Source organism: Leptonychotes weddellii, chromosome 14 (assembly GCF_054177405.1).
Source record: "Leptonychotes weddellii isolate Sample4059 chromosome 14, ASM5417740v2, whole genome shotgun sequence".
In the NCBI taxonomy this organism is placed as follows: domain Eukaryota; kingdom Metazoa; phylum Chordata; class Mammalia; order Carnivora; family Phocidae; genus Leptonychotes; species Leptonychotes weddellii.
The window spans coordinates 37,548,990-37,565,616 of NC_138382.1; the positions used below are offsets into that span (position 1 = coordinate 37,548,990).

At 38.9% G+C, this 16,627-nt stretch overlaps 1 protein-coding gene and 1 pseudogene across 2 annotated transcripts in view; both read right to left on the minus strand.

Moving 5' to 3' along the window:
* MLLT3 (MLLT3 super elongation complex subunit) overlaps nt 1-16,627 on the minus strand; it is a 281,107-nt gene that overhangs the window by 153,967 nt on the left and 110,513 nt on the right. The window lies entirely within an intron of this gene.
* LOC115940815 (U6 spliceosomal RNA) lies at nt 15,180-15,308 on the minus strand (annotated as a pseudogene).

The following is a 16,627-nucleotide window of genomic DNA, read 5'->3' on the forward strand; positions in this document are numbered from 1 at the left end:
GTGAGGAGGGGAAGGGGAGAGGGAGAGAGAGAATCTCAAGCAGACTCCACACCGAGCATGGAGCCCGATGTGGGAATCCATCTCATGACCCAGAGATCATGACCTGAGCTGAAATCAAGAGTTGGATGCTTAACTGACTGAGCCACCAGGCGCCCCTCAAGTAAGTTTTATTTTCCTTCTGGTGTCACTGTATTTTCCATTTAGGCCTCTTCAAAGTTTTGATGAAGAAGCTATCGTGGGAGAATTCTAATACATACTCCACCATGCTCTCCAAGTTATTCCTTTTTTTTTTTTTTTTTTTATTTATTTGAGACAGAGAGAATGAGAGACAGAGAGAGCATGAGAGGGAGGAGGGTCAGAGGGAGAAGCAGACTCCCTGCCGAGCAGGGAGCCCGATGCGGGACTCGATCCCGGGACTCCAGGATCATGACCCGAGCCGAAGGCAGTGGCTTAACAGACTGAGCCACCCAGGCGCCCCGCATTTTTTTTTTTAAAGATTTATTTATTTATTTGAGAGAGCGAGAATGAGAGAGAGTACATGAGAGGGAGGAGGGTCAGAGGGAGAAGCAGACTCCCTGCCGAGCAGGGAGCCCGATGTGGGACTGGATCCCGGGACTCCAGGATCATGACCTGAGCCGAAGGCAGTCGCCCAACCAACTGAGCCACCCAGGCGCCCCTCCAAGTTATTCCTTTAACCCTTCGCTCTTGTTTTCTAACAAAGAACAGTCATTCCACCATCATGACCCTGCACTGCTGTGCTGGAGAAGTGTCTCCATTGCTTAATACTTCCTCAACGGACACACTCGACTGCCTACAGCTCATAGAACCAGAAAGGTTTCTATTCTTTTGGCCCTTATGCCCTTGGCTCTCCTTATTACCCACCTGCCTGGGAGAAACTTCATCTTTCAAAACTCAATCCCAAAATTACTCCTCTTCCCTGCCTTCCCCACTAAGACTTTCCGGGCATCTTCCTCATAAGCTCCCCCCCTCCCAAATTATAAATTTCCCCTCTATAGCCTATATACAAGCAACATTTTAGTGCGCTTGAAATCTGCTTCTCTGGTCCCCTACAAGTCTGTAACCTGTAAAATCTATAAAAAGAACCACTTTTCTTTTTTTTTCCCCTGCTTGGTATTGCCAGGACCTAGTATGGTACTTACCCCAAGTATTCAAAACATTTGATGAAATACTGAAAACAAATTGTGAACATAAGAACACTATGACCCAGAAAACAATAATTATATAATCACACTCACATCCTGAACTCAGTTAAATATTTTCAAAAGATAAGGAGTATGGCAAAGGTCTTTGAAAACATGAATCAAACTTATATAAGTCCCCTGGTGAAAATCTATATTTTTCTTAATCAGATTTTTAAAGCAAGAGCATATTCATGACTCGGTTAATGACTGGATTTTACATATCTAAATTGCTTTTAACTGGTAAAATTCTCTCAGGGAAATATAAATCCCACATGATTTTAAGAGAGTTTTTCACTAACTGGCTCCTAGAATAATTGATTTATATAAATAAGGAAACCTACACAATACAGCTTATTTTCAAGCAAGTTATTTGCTGTGATATACCTTCACCTGCTTATTTCTCATATCCTCCAAAAATAAATAGCTATGAAATGTTACGACCATAATAACATAGAGCAGAACACTAAGCCAAGACATTAAAAATCAATCACAAAAAAAATCATCAATCACATAAAAAGAGATGCACAATGTATTTTATTGCTAAGTTTCTAAGAAGTTACTATACTTTATGCTTTAAATTATCCTGTTTTTGTAAAACAACATATAAACACATGCAGACGTGAGTGTGTGTACACAGAGTGATTAAATACCTACAGAAAAGACTGGAGGGGTAAACAACAAACCTAACAGTGATTTCCCCCTAGGAGCGGGATTTGAATATAAGGAGAGATTTTTACATTTTTTAAATGATAAATAAATCAGTGCCATTAATTGTAACTGCACTGTGCAAACAGACTTCACTTGATCTAAAATGTGCACTATATATGTACAACACATAAATATACAATTGCCAAAATAATGATAAAATAATATTAGACGTCTGCACAAGTGTACATATTATTCTCAGCCATAAAGTTAACACTTCCTTCACATGCAAGCCATAGTTAATCATACATTTCCTAAAACTCATTTTTGTCTGTCATCAGTTATATTCAAGTGTTGAGCTCTGCTTTTTTGTTTGCCAAAATATTTTCACTGAACTCTCGTATGCCTTCAACAAGAAGGACCACTAATACCAGCATGATTCAAAATTGTTTTGAAAATCCCAGCACATGGGCGCCTGGGTGGCTCAGTCATTAAGCATCTGCCTTCGGCTCAGGTCATGATCTCAGGGTCCTGGGATCGAGTCCCGCATCGGGCTCCCTGCTCCGCGGGAAGCCTGCTTCTCCCTCTCCCACTCCCCCTGCTTGTGTTCCCTCTCTCGCTGTGTCTCTCTCTGTCAAATAAATAAATAAAATCTTTAAAAAAAAAAAAAAAGAAAACCCCAGCACATATAATAAATACAACAAACAAAGATGATCCATACACAATTACTTGTAGAAAATTACTGTCTATTGGGGAAAATGCAGAAAGTCCACTGAAAAAGTTTTGGAACCAAAAGAATCTCCAGAAATTAGGTGATACACAAAAAATACATATAGCTTTCCTCCGTAGTACAATAATCACATTCTGGAATCACGCCTTCCGAAATACAATGGAACAAAGGGCTCCATTTACAAAAGCAACAAAAACTTAAGGAACTCAAAACACATATTACCCATAAGCAAAGCTGCATATCACTTTACTGAGAGAGCTAGAAGACCTGAATAAACGAAAAAATGTAGCATGCTCTTTGACAGGGAAGATGGAATATCACCCAAAAAAAGGTTAATTTTCCATAAATCAATCCATACCTTTACCACAATTCCAACAAACATCCTGTCTTCGGTAAGCCAACACGAACATAAACCAGTCTTGACAATTAATGAGAGAAATGGGGAAGTCCGCTAGCTGGCAACCCTCCAAAGAAAAGAGCGGCTAGTAAATAAATATATGAAAGGATAGTCCAACTCGCTGGTTTAAAAAAAAAAGCAAAAGACAGTATTTCTAAAAGATTGGCAAAGAATTTAAAATAAGATAAGGTCACACTCCTACAACACAAATTGATATCAGGCGCACAGCAATAAATCTTTAGACTTATTCTTCAAGGGCCAGCTCACGGTTCGCCTTTATGAAAGTTTCAACTGTCAGGAGGAGTTGCTCCTACAGTTCTGTCATTACAGGAGAGCCTGCATGCTTCCAGGGGATGTCTAAGGGCCTCTATCAGCTGGTTTATTCCCCCAAAGGCAAGGGATGTTAAGTTTTACTGTCTTTGTATATTAGCATTTGTTAATTAATAGAAAACTGGAATAGAGAGGAATCTGGGAATAAACAAAAACCCACTTAGCTGGGGCGCCTGGGTGGCTCAGTCGTTAAGCGTCTGCCTTCGGCTCAGGTCAAGATCCCAGCGTCCTGGGATCGAGCCCCGCATCGGGCTCCCTGCTCCGCGGGGAAGCCTGCTTCTACCTCTCTCACTCCCCCTGCTTGTGTTCCCTCTCTCACTGCGTCTCTCTGTCAAATAAATAAAATCTTAAAAAAAACCCACTTAGCTACTACCCACGACATTCTGTAACAACAAAACCACCTCCACCTGAGAAACGTTATAGAAATGCACCATGGCTATTGACTGTTTTATGCTGAGATTCTAAGAATTACTGAATCAGAACGTGAAAAAACAAAGTACATATACACATATTTGTCTATGTTTATTACCTAAAGTCATGGCAGAAAAGACATTAGCTAAAAAGATGTTGAAGCTGGTGCATAAAAGTTGCAAGGCAGAACTAGTTAATACTACAAGGTCCCCTGCCTCATCTTTCATTTGCTCTCCTGGTCTACCACAGGTAAGGAACAAAGGGTAGAAGTGCTTCTTGTGAAACTGTGGTCTCTCTTTACCTTTAACTCCGTCTATCCAAGGCTAAAAACTTGCTGCTATTTAGGAAAATCATAGGACCTTCACTACTGGAATGAAATTCTATTTATAGCCAACGCATCATTCAATTGTTTACAAAATGAATGAACAATACTGCCTTTGGAGAAGCTTAGAGCCACTCTTGAAAAGACAACCTAACCAGTTTTGAACTCAAGCCATGCTTTCCCCAAACCCAGAAAATTGCTATGTATTCCCTAATCAGTATCATTCAGGAAAATTCCCATCTTCCTACAATGAGAAAGAAGACCATTTGCCCCCATTCTAGGAAAACAGTCAGTCTGTACCAGTAATGTAGTTATCAGGCAAAATATCTACAACCCAAATGGTATAATTTATGAACATCTCACTCTTATCAAACTAATTTCAAAACAACTTTATGGCATGTGAGACATATCTATGTCAAAAATCAAGACATTAGCTGTCTAAAAAAACAAGGAATTATTCCCACTGAACTCTAGGAGTCATAGACTAAACATTCAAGATGGGAAGTAAAATGATCTGAAGAAAAGCCAAATTGAAAAAATATATATATTTAAGAGAGATGAGTATGAGCAAAGCCCACAACTCAAAGTTCAAAACTTTATTTTCTTTTCTTCAAAGACATACCATTTTAAAGACAAGTTATATTCATATATTCCCAGTGTTCAAATCCTGTAGATAAAAAGTAATCAAATACACAAGGCAGGTAAAGGTTACTTATTAATTCCTTAGGCAGTAAATTTAATCTGATACCTATAAATCAACTCTTCCTCCCTGCCCCCAGACCATACCCCCAGTCACGCCTTGAAGGATAAATGTTTTGTTAAGGTAAACATTATAAAAACAAATCAATTAAGTCAAATTCATAGAGACAGAAAGCAGAATGGTGGTTGCCAGGTGAAGGAGAGAGAAGGGAAAAGGGGAGTTATTGTTTCCCTGCATACAGATTTTCAGTTTAGGATGATGAAAAAGTTCTAGAGATGGATGGTGGAAAAAGTTATGGAACAATGGGAATGTGCTTAATGCCACTGAACTGTATACTTCACAACAGTGTAAATGAAATTTTATGTACGTACATTTTACAATTAAAAAAATTAATAAATCATGGGGCGCCTGGGTGGCCCAGTTGGTTAAGCGTCTGCCTTTGGCTCAGGTTGTGATCTCAGGGTCCTGGGATAGAGTCCCTCATCGGGCTCCTTGCTCATGGGAGGAGCCTGCTTCTCCCTCTGCCCCTCCTCCCTGCTAGTGTGCTCATGCGAGTGTGTGCTCACACACTCTCTCCCTCTCTCTCTCTCTCAAATAAAATATTTTTAAAAATTTATAATCAGGCTGGTAATCTATAAGACAAATTGAACAATGTATATCAATTGAAAGAAAACTGAAAAATTGTCAAGAATTTAGAAGACTCTAAATAATGATCTCAGAAAGAATGATAACTTCCTCAACAAATTAAATAAATATGATACTTTTAACCTATTTAGATAACATGGATTACTTTTTAAAAATACTTTTAAAAAGGCAATACGTAAGGGCACCTGGCTGTCTCAGCCAGGGGGAGCAAGCAACTCTTGATCTCGGGGTCGTGAGTTCGAGCCCCATGTGGGCAGAGATCTTACTTAAAACAAAACAAAACAACACTGAATCTGATTCTTTCAAAGAGCTTTTAAAAGATGTGTTCTCCTGAAATGAAATTTGGTAAAAGAAGGCTCGAATTCAGTTTATAGGTAGTAAAGGAAAAGAACAAATGCCCAGTTTTCCCAGTTTTCCATGAGAGAAACTAGATTGCCAGATGAGTCTGCAAAACATACAGAAAGATCAAAGGAACAATGAATGGACAGCGTTGATCCTAGATTTAGACAGAAAGGCATTCTTGAAAGAACTAACCATATGCATGCGCAGCCAGCCCTCATTATCAGATTCAAAGGCAGCAAGGTAAGCAAGGTACTTGGGTAAAAAGCGTTTAAACTTTTTGGCACAAAGGGCTGTTTCATGTTATGCATCTTTTTAGGAAGGGGAGGACAGACATGTATTTTTGTCTAAGAGTCAGAAAAAGCAGAAAAGATTCCAAGACATCACTTATGAATGAAAGGAAGTAACAAAGTGAACACTATTCCACAAAAGTATATTAAATAAACTCCTCATTTCTCTTTGCCTAACACAGGATTAAGGTGGTAGAGGTTATAGGGAGTGGAGGGATGAACAAGCCAGTCTGATGGAAAGAGTATAAGAAAAATAAAAAATTTTTTAAAATTTTAATGAGGAGGGTCCCTGAGACAAATAGGTTTCCATATCTACAGACTGGCCTATGTAAATATTCTAAAAACACTGTCATTAAAAGGCTTAACTCCTTTTCAAAGATCTTGGCTTCTTAAAAGTGATGATTTATACTCTTCTTTCTTGGCAGGTCTCCAATATGTCTGATTAAAATCATGAAAGGAAGTCCTAGATTTGCTGATTGGGAAAATGTCCCGAAATGGTAAGAGGAACGCTGAGTGATTATCACCTTGCTGGCCACTGTGGTTATAGGTTCAGTGTTAAGGAGGCCACCTTGAAAACAGCAATAAGGGCGCCCCCTTCTGCTGGGGCAGGTGGACAACTCTACATTCAACTATCAACAGTATGCTCTACTTAAAACCTATCTTCAAATACAGTCACGGGAGACACGGCTAAGAGTACATAAAAGACTAACAAATCCTTGAAGAGTACAAGACAAAATACCTCAAAATTTCTGTTCCAATAACAAAAGGTTGTTGGCAGCTTATAACACAAGAACAAGCTATTTTGTTTCTATGATTTAATGAAAATGAAAAGTAGCAAAAAAGGTAATGGGAAACTCATTCCACAGTGGTACCAGAATTAAATCATTCCACAGTGGGACCAGAAATATTAAACAAAAGTCCTACAGTACTTTTACTAATTCCAAGAAATAAAATGAATAAAATCAAAAGAGAAATTACAGGGGCTCCTGGGTGACTCAGCTGGTTAAGCGACTGCCTTCAGCTTAGGTCATGATCCCAGGATCGAGTCCCACATGGGGCTCCCTGCTCGGCGGGGAGTCTGCTTCTCCCTCTGACCCTCCCCGCTCTCATGGTCTTTTTCTCTCTCTCTCATTCTGTCTGTCAAATAAATCAATAAAATCTTTAAAAAAAAAAAAAAAAGAGAAATTACATTCAAGCTATCAACCAATGGCAGGTATTTAAATAAATATATGGCAAGCCATAAGGTCCTAAAGATACAAAAAAGTAAGGACTACAGTGCCTACCTACAAGGGATTTAAACAATTTACTCTGTACTTCTCAGGTAAACATGTGATTTCTTTCATCACTGCCTGTCACCTCCCAGACTATTCCTCACTACCATTTTTGAGCACGATCACAGGCAGAATTCTGAAGCTATCCCCAAGATTCCTGTCCTCTCATTATTCAGTCAAAAACTAGTCTAGGGGCGCCTGGGTGGCTCAGTCGTTGAGCGTCTGCCTTCAGCTCAGGTCATGGTCTTGGGGTCCTGGGATCGAGCCCCGCGTCGGGCTCCCTGCTTGGCAGGAAGCCTGCTTCTCCCTCTCCCACTCTCCCTGCTTGTGTTCCTGCTCTCACTATCTCTCTTTCTCTGTCAAATAAATAAATAAAATCTTAAAAAAAAAAAAACTACTCTAGGTACTGCTGTGAAGAGATTTTGCAGATGTAATTAAGATCACTAATCAACTGACCACGGGCTATAAGGATTATCATGTATTATGCAGATGGTCCTGAGCGAATCACATGAGACTATAAAGCAGAGAACCTTCCCCAGCTCTAATCAGAGAGAGATGTGGTACAAGAGGAATAGGAGAGATGCAGCAACAGCAGAAGTCAGAACAATTTCTCAGCATGAAAAGGATTTGCAGAGCCCTTGCTGGCTCTCAAATGTAGGGGCCCACATGCAAAGGACTGGAGAAATCTCTAGGAGCTAAGGCTGGCCCAGCGGACAGTTTACAAAGAAACAAACGTCAACCCTCCAACCACAGGAACCAGAGTCGGAGGACAACCTGAACAGGCCCGGGAGCATATTGTTCCCTGAGCCTCCCAATGAACAGCCTAGCCGACCAACGCCTGAATTTCAGGCTCATGAAACTATAGTAGAGAAACCAGTTGAGCTAATCCCAGCTTCTAACCTACAGAACCAGGAGAACATTATTTGTGTGGTTTTCAGCAGCTATATTTCTGTTCATCTGTTATGGCAGTGACAGAAAAGTAATGCAAGTATTTCCATAAAAGTGCTCAGATGTAACAACTCCTCTCATTCTCACAACCACCCTGAAAAGCTATCTCCTTCCACCGCACAGATGAGGAAACAGAGGAATAAAAGCATTAAGTAACCTGCTGACGACCAGAGTGGTTGATGGCTGACTTACATGTAAGAAAGCTAACTGGCCCATAACATTTATGAGTTTAAAATTTCAGGGTACCTGGGTGGTGCAGCAGGTTGAGCATCAGACTCTTAGTTTTGGCTCAGGTACTAACTTGGGGTCGTGGGTTCAATCCCCACATCCAACTCTGCACTGAGTGCCGAGTCGGCCTGGGATTCTCTTTCCCTCTCCCTGTGCCTCTCCCTGAATAAAATAATAAATCTTAAAAAAAAAATTTTTTTTCAGCTAGAAGATGACTGAATCTTACTCTACAACAAAGTAATTTATTTTTAAAGTTCAAAAAGAAGAAACTTTACATAGTTTAAAATGAAAAAGTTCTCTAAATCAAAAGGACAATTTTATAATGTCCTTATAGCAGATAACCTGAGAGAAAAAACTACATTGCTAAAAATGAATACAAACCTATGTAACCACACATTTGTTCCTATACATTCAAAAATCAAGATAGATATTTAGTCAATAAAAGGTTAAGGCCCCTCCCCAGCCAGCGAAAGTGCAAGGGGAGTGGGGAGCAGGCAGAGGGAAAGGGAGAGAATCTTAAGCAGGCTCCATGCCCAGCCCAGAGCCCTACGTGGGGCTCAATCTCACACCCTGAGATCACGACCTGAGCCCCAATCAAGAGACCAAAGCTTAACTGACTGAGTCACCCAGATGCCCCTAAAAAGTTAAGTTTTTTTGTTTTTTGTTTTTTTAAAGATATTTATTTATTTGACAGAGAGACACAGCACAAGTAGGCAGAGCGAGAAGCAGGCTCTTCGCCGAGCAGGGAGCCTGATGCGGGGCTCGATCCCAGGACCCTGGGATCATGACGTGAGCCCAAAGGCAGACACTTAACCGACTGAGCCACCCAGGTGCCCCAAAAAGTTAAGTTTTAATGTAAAATCACTTTTCTTTTTATTCTTAATCCACAAACCCATTAAAATATGGCATTATAAGAAGAAAAAGTTGGGTACCTGGGTGGCTCAGATGGTTAAGCATCTGCCTTCGGCTCAGGTCATGATCCTGGGGTCCTGGGATCAAGACCCACATCGGGCTCCTGGCTCAGCAGGGGGTCTGCTTCTTCCTCTCCCTCTGCCTCTCCCCCTACTCATGCTCTCTCTGTATCTCTCTGTCTCAAAGGAATAAATAAAATCTTTTTTAAAAATTTAAATTTAGATTTAAAAAAAAAAAGAAGAAAGTTAAGGGCCACCTGGGTGGCTCAGACAGTTAAGCGTCTGACTCTTGATTTTGGCTCAGATCATGATCTCAGGGTCATGGGATTGAGCCCCGCGTTGAGGGTAGAGTCTGCTTGAGATTCTCTCTCCCTCTCCCCCTCATTGCACTGGCACTCCCTCTCTCTAAATAAAATAATAAATCTTAAAAAAAAAAAAAAAAAGGCAGAAGAAAGTTAACGCCATATGAGAACTTTTTTAAAGGAAAAGTGAGGAACAACACCACTTACACCACACTATCCAGACGCTCATACTCCTGCTCAAAGATGAATGAATAAGGAAGATGTGGTCCATATATACAATGAAATATTACTCAGCCATCAGAAAGGATGAATACTCAACTTTCGCATCAACGTGGATAGGACTGGAGGAGATTATGCTAAGTGAAATAAGTCAAGCAGAGAAAGTCAATTATCATATGGTTTCACTTATTTGTGGAACATAAGGAATAGCATGGAGGACATTAGGAGAAGGAAGGGAAAAATGAAGGGGGGGAATTGGAGGGAGAGACGAACCATGAGAGAATATGGACTCTGAGAAACAAACTGAGGGTTTTAGAGGGGAGGGTGGGTGGGGGGATGGGTTAGCCTGGTGATGGGTATTAAGGAGGGCACGTACTGCATGGAGCACTGGGTATTATATGAAAACAATGAATTGTGGATCACTACATCAATAACTAATGATGTACTGTATGGTGACTAACAAAATAAAATTTTTAAAAAAAAGCAGAAAATTTCAGATAGAAGGCAATGATAAGGGGCACCAGGGTGGCTCAGTCATTAAGCGACTGCCTTCAGCTCAGGTCATGATCTCAGGGTCCTGGGATCGAGCCCCGCATCGGGCTCCCTGCTCAGGTGGGAGCCTGCTTCTCCCTCTGCTTGTGCTCTGTCTCTGTCAAATAAATAAATAAAATCTTAAAAAAAAAAAAAAGGCAATGATAATATGGAAAGAAATCAGGGGGAAGATATAAGCCAAAATTGAAATCTATCAATTATTTTATGAGGAAGACAGACTCAGAGACAATCACCTGCAATGGTTTTATGAGATGAATAAAATTTGTTTACTGATCTTCAAAGGGTTACTGCTTAAGACAACAAAAAACTTAAAAGCAATTTGGGTTTCTACTCTTTGAGATTCAGTCAAAAATCAATTTGAAAAATCAAAAACTACTATATTCCAAAACATTAATTATCAAAAGTACAAATGGGAAAAATATTGGGGGGGAACCTTTAAATAATCACATAATACACCTGCAACTTTACTAATCAATAGTACTTTCCTCTAATGATAATATGTTGTGTATAACTTTTAAATAGGTGTTTGTTTTTTAAGATTTTATGTATTTATTTGTCAGAGAGAGAGAGACAGAAAGAGCACAAACAGGGGGAGCGGCAGGCAGAGGGAGAAGCAGGCTCCCCACTGAGCAGGGAGCCCAATTTGAGACTGAATCCCAGAACCCTGGGATCATGACCTGAGCCGAAGGCAGACGCTTAACTGACCGAGCCACCCACGCATCCTTTTAACCCTTGAAATCTTTATTCCCAGAAAATGAGGCAAAGATCTGGAAACACAGAAGGTCCTTGGTGGATGGGATACATAATTTCCTCTTAAAAGAAAAAACAAAAAAACCCCTGGATTTCCAACATGTAATGTGAATTTATGTTGTTAAATAAACACATATTTGGTCTTTTATGTACAAATAATATATCCATGTTGTTTTTACATTCAGTGATATTTTTAAAACAGACTCTTAGATAAAGACAATTTCTAGTCTAAGAAGTATTTTTTAAAAGTTTAAATCTAGCATAGATAATTTCAATGCTAATGTCCTATTTTTAAACATCTTTGTCATTATGATTATGTATATGCATTGACATCAATCATTAATCTGCAGGTGTTCCTAATGTAAATTGCATATACTTGTTTAGATTTCTTCCAAAGGCTAGTAGCATACTAATTCTATTTAGAAAAGTAGGCATCGGGCGCCTCGGTGGCTCAGTTGGTTAAGTGACTGCCTTCGGCTCAGGTCATGATCCTGGAGTCCCTGGATCAAGTCCCGCATCGGGCTCCCTGCTCGGCGGGGAGTCTGCTTCTCCCTCTGACCCTCCCCCCTCTCATGTGCTCTCTCATTCTCTCTCAAATAAATAAATCTTTAAAAAAAAAAAAGAAAAGAAAAGAAGAGTAGGCACCAAGATCTTTTTAACCTGAAAGCTCTGTGAAACTGAATGGGCTAGGAAAGGAACTCAGAGATAATTTGGTCATGTTCTAGTTCAAGTTGAATGGTAGCTTCATGGACATTCATTTTATTATTTTGCTTTTTACTTTACACGTTACTTATATTCATGTACCAAATGTTATGCAGTTAAAAATTAACTTATAGGGGAGCCTTGGTGTCTCAGTTGGTTAAGCATCAACTCTTGATTTTAGCTCAGGTCATGATCTCAGAGTTGTGAGATCGAGCCCCACATCGGGCTCCCCACTGGGCATAAAGCCTGCTTAAGATTCTCTGCCTCCCCCCTCTAAACAAGTTAATTTATAGTTGATATACATTCTTCAAAATATAGTCACAAACATAAAAATGATGAAAACAGTACTTCATTAATTCCTAGATTTGTGTATACATCAATGTCTTGGAATTAATTGAAAAAAATATTCTCTACAGACATTTCACTATATAGAAGAGATCATTACAATCCAGAAAAATTAAAAACCACTTAAAAACTAAAATTTCTCAACTAAAATAAGAACTCTAGTAAAATACACATAGAAAATATAACTTATAGATCTGGTCTTGCAAACCTTCTGTTCTGGCTGTAAATCTATTGTGAGAAGACACTAGGGCAACTAAAATGATGTGGGCTATTAGAAATTTGGGGTTGTTTGAAACTTTATGGAGCAACTAGGATGGATTTATGGCTTACCTATCCAACTGACTGTCTTATGTTTAAAATTTGGCTAAGAATAGGGTGCCTGGGTGGCTCAGTTGGTTAAGCGACTGCCTTCGGCTCAGGTCATGATCCTGGAGTCCCAGGATTGAGTCCCGCATAGGGCTCCCTGCTCGGTAGGGAGTCTGCTTCTCCCTCTGACCCTCCCCCCTCTCCTGCTCTCTCTCTCTCATTCTCTCTCTCAAATAAATAAATAAAATCTTTAAAAAAAAAAATTTTGGCTAAGAATAAATATTACAAATCAGTCTATAGTCTGAATTGTGAGACAGTTTCTATTTTCTTCCTATGGCAGTATTATTCTTGTTTCCCTCTTTTTTTTCTATTTGCTTAGTGAATCACAACTATCTCCATACATTTGCCCTAAATTAAAGTCAAGAGGGCTAGGAGTTAAACATTATAAACTTATTATTAGAAACTTTATGTTCAAGTGTCCTCCTACTCTTATTTATTAGCAAAATATTTTTAAAGGCATTTGCCATATAAACAACTCATTTCCTTAGAAAGAATCCAACCTATCAAAACCTACCAAAAGACCAATTTTTAGCCCTGATTTTTTTCCCTTTTCAACAAGTGTTAAAAACAGGTGTCAAAGATAGAACCAGGTTAATCTGACCTGTCCAACTCCAGCTTAGCTTTTAACACCTTGTCATAACATCCTTATCTTTTAACACTCAGGAAGGGTTAGTATTTCTTTGTAAACAGTCCCTCAACTTCACAAAGAGCTTTTAAGGAAAGGTTTCCTATAAGAATATGAATTTCAGGGGCGCCTGGGTGGCTCAGTCGTTAAGCGTCTGCCTTCGGCTCAGGTCATGATCCCAGGGTCCTGGGATCGAGCCCCGCACTGGGCTCCCTGCTCGCCCGGGAGCCTGCTTCTCCCTCTCCCACTCCCCATGCTTGTGTTCCCTCTCTGGCTATCTCTCTCTCTGTCAAATAAATAAAAATCTTTAAAAAAAAAAAAAAAAGAATATGAATTTCAGTTCTGGTAATCTGACCTAAGAAGAAAATTCTGATCAAAGAAAAGCATTATACACAGATGTTCATTATAGTATTATTCATCTTAGAAAAACATATAAATTCACTTAAATGTCTAAGAAGGAATGACTACCCAAATGATATTTCTTTTATAAGTAGAATATTATGCAGCCATAGAAAATAACGTTCACCCCAAAAATGTGCAATCATATGGGAAATAACTTACATTACAGTGAAGAAATTACATTTTTTAAACTATATTAAAAAAAAATTAGAAAGTACACTGGGTTTTCAAATTTTTATTGTCTTTTCCCAAATGGTCTACAATGTGCATGTATAACTGTTTCATCTGTTAACATCACAGTTATTTTCCTACTGCTCATATTTTAAAATATGTTACTGTCAAACAATAAAAAATAGAAATAAAAACAGGGGTGCCTGGGTGGCTCAGTCAGTTAAGCATCCAACTCTTGATTTCAGCTTAGATCATGATCTCAGGGTCGTGAGATCGAGCCCCACATTGGGCTTTGCGCTGAACATGGAGCCTGTTTGGGATATTCTCTCTCCCTCTGCCCCTCTTTTGCTTCCCCTCTCTCTAAAAAAAATACAAATACAAATACAAATACAGGGCGCCTGGGTGGCTCAGCTGGTTAAGTGACTGCCTTCAGCTCAGGTCATGTTCCTGGAATTCCAGGATCAAGTCCTGCATCTGGCTCCCTGCTCAGTGGGGAGTCTGCTTCTCCCTCTGCCCCTCCTCCCTCTTGTGCTCTCTCTCTCTTTCAAATAAATAAAATCTTTAAAAAAATACAAATACAAATAAAAAACACTACTGTCATTTTAACACTTAGCCCCCATGGAATGCATACCTCCTTCCTTACTTTTCTAGAACACATACTTCCATACACTTAACCATCTGAAACACAGATGAAAATTTTTCAATTATCAACTACAGCCTCAATCTTTGGAAGATGCACTTAGAAAAAAAACTTATTATCTGAAGACTACTAGAGTATCATAGTTAAAATTAATTCGGTTATCAGTTATTATTATCGTAGATAAACACAATTTGACTTCCAGAATCCCTGGGAATTTTTTCGCACCTGTGTCAGATCCTAGGGGATTTTTACTGTTGTGGATGATTTCTATGGTCTATCATATCATCTACAGAGATAATAGCCATTTGGTTACATCTCTTCCCATTCCTCAAGGAAGACCAGATTTATGCACTAATTCAGAAAGCTTTAACGATGCTCATTTTTTCTCCTTTGTTTTTAACCTTCAATTACATAAAGGCTCAACTTAAAATTAAGAAAAACTGAGTCATTTTTTAAGAAATAAGCAAATAATTCTTTGAAGTATTTGACTTTATCTCTCTAAACATTTTTTTCTAGCCTCAAATTCATATTTCAATATTTCCCAGATAAATCCAACTGCCTGAAGTTTTCTTTGAAACTATTCAAGACCAATGTATTCAATATCACTTGGTACAATTTTGCTAGGCTGCCCATCTTAAAGGTTTAAAAAAAATGGTGACAGTTAAAAATTATTTTCAAATTAGTTCTCCATTTTTATCCTTCAAACAGGCAAGTTTTCCCACCTTGAACATTTCCTCAATATTAAACTCTTCTCTTCATGAACTTGCCCGTCATCCTTATGCAGGGATCACACTAATCTTCTCTGTATCATTTGCTAATCTTCTCTGTATCATTCCAATTTTAGTCTATGTGCTGCCGAAGCAACCACAAACTCTTCTCCAAACACAACCAAGTTGGACCTGAACTTATTTTAATACCCACAAAAAATCATTTAACTTTATATATATTAACATCCAAGGATGTAATTATTTTATTAGTTTTATAGATACAAAGAGATCTTTCCAGAGGAAAGAAATAAGCCCATAGTTGTACTCCACATATATCCAAAATGATTTCTCTTCCTCCTAGGGTAACTGGCATCTCAATGAGAGCCTGGCTTTTAAACTACTCCACTTTCATAAATTCAAAAATGTAATATACTTACAGCTAGTTGAATAGGAAATGCCTATACTTCGTTCCTGCCAAACTATTAGCAAGCTACTTAATTAATGGGAGTCTACCACTATCTTTTTGTCCTCCAGACAAAAACGGGGCATATGTGAAAATCATTTTTCTATCTACTACACTTACTGTAAAATGTTGAATACTATGGGCAACCACACCAAAAATTATACTCAGAAAAGCCTCTTACTTGCTTCTCAGAGTGTGTTCTACAAACCTGGGAACTTAACAGAAATAAAAATCTCAGACCCTACCCCAAATCTACTGAATCACAACCTACATTTACCAACAAGATGCCTGGGTCAGGGTGCCTGGATGGCTCAGTTGGTTTCGGTTAAACATCTGCCTCCGGCTCAGGTCATGATCCCACGGTCCTGGGATGGAGTCCCGCATCGGGCTCCCTGCTCAACGGGGAGTCTACTTCTCCCTCTCCCTCTCCCTCTCCACCTTGCTAGTGCTACCTCTAACTCTTTCTCTCAAATAAATAAATAAAATCTTAAAAAAAAAAAAAAAAAGATGCCTAGGTCATTTGTCAGCACATTAAAGTTTTGAGAAGCACTACTCCAGAGGTTAAGACAAAAGGCAGCATGATAAACCATCTCCTGCATCCACATTCTAAGTTGTGCAAAGCTATACAAAATTTAGTCAGCAATGAATAAATCATTCCTAGAGACTGTTGGTAAATCTTTTAATTAAATCAGGCCTTTCCACAAAGGTAAAAAACAACAACAAAAAAGAAATATGATGCTTCGTGCCTATTAACAGCATCTTCATTGCACTACCAGAACTATATATTTTTAATAACGTGCTGAAAATGGGTACATCTGTTCTCCATCCTCTATTAAGAAAAGCATTCTTGCTAAAGAATTTTCCTCTCCTTTTCAAACCTATAATGTGTCTTATGGATGAAATCCATTTCCAATTGTTTGAAGTTAAAGAATTTTAACATAAGCATCCTAATTTGACCAATTTTAGGAAGCATTTATTCACTGTACAAATGCATTACTTAGGTATATTTGAGATAAA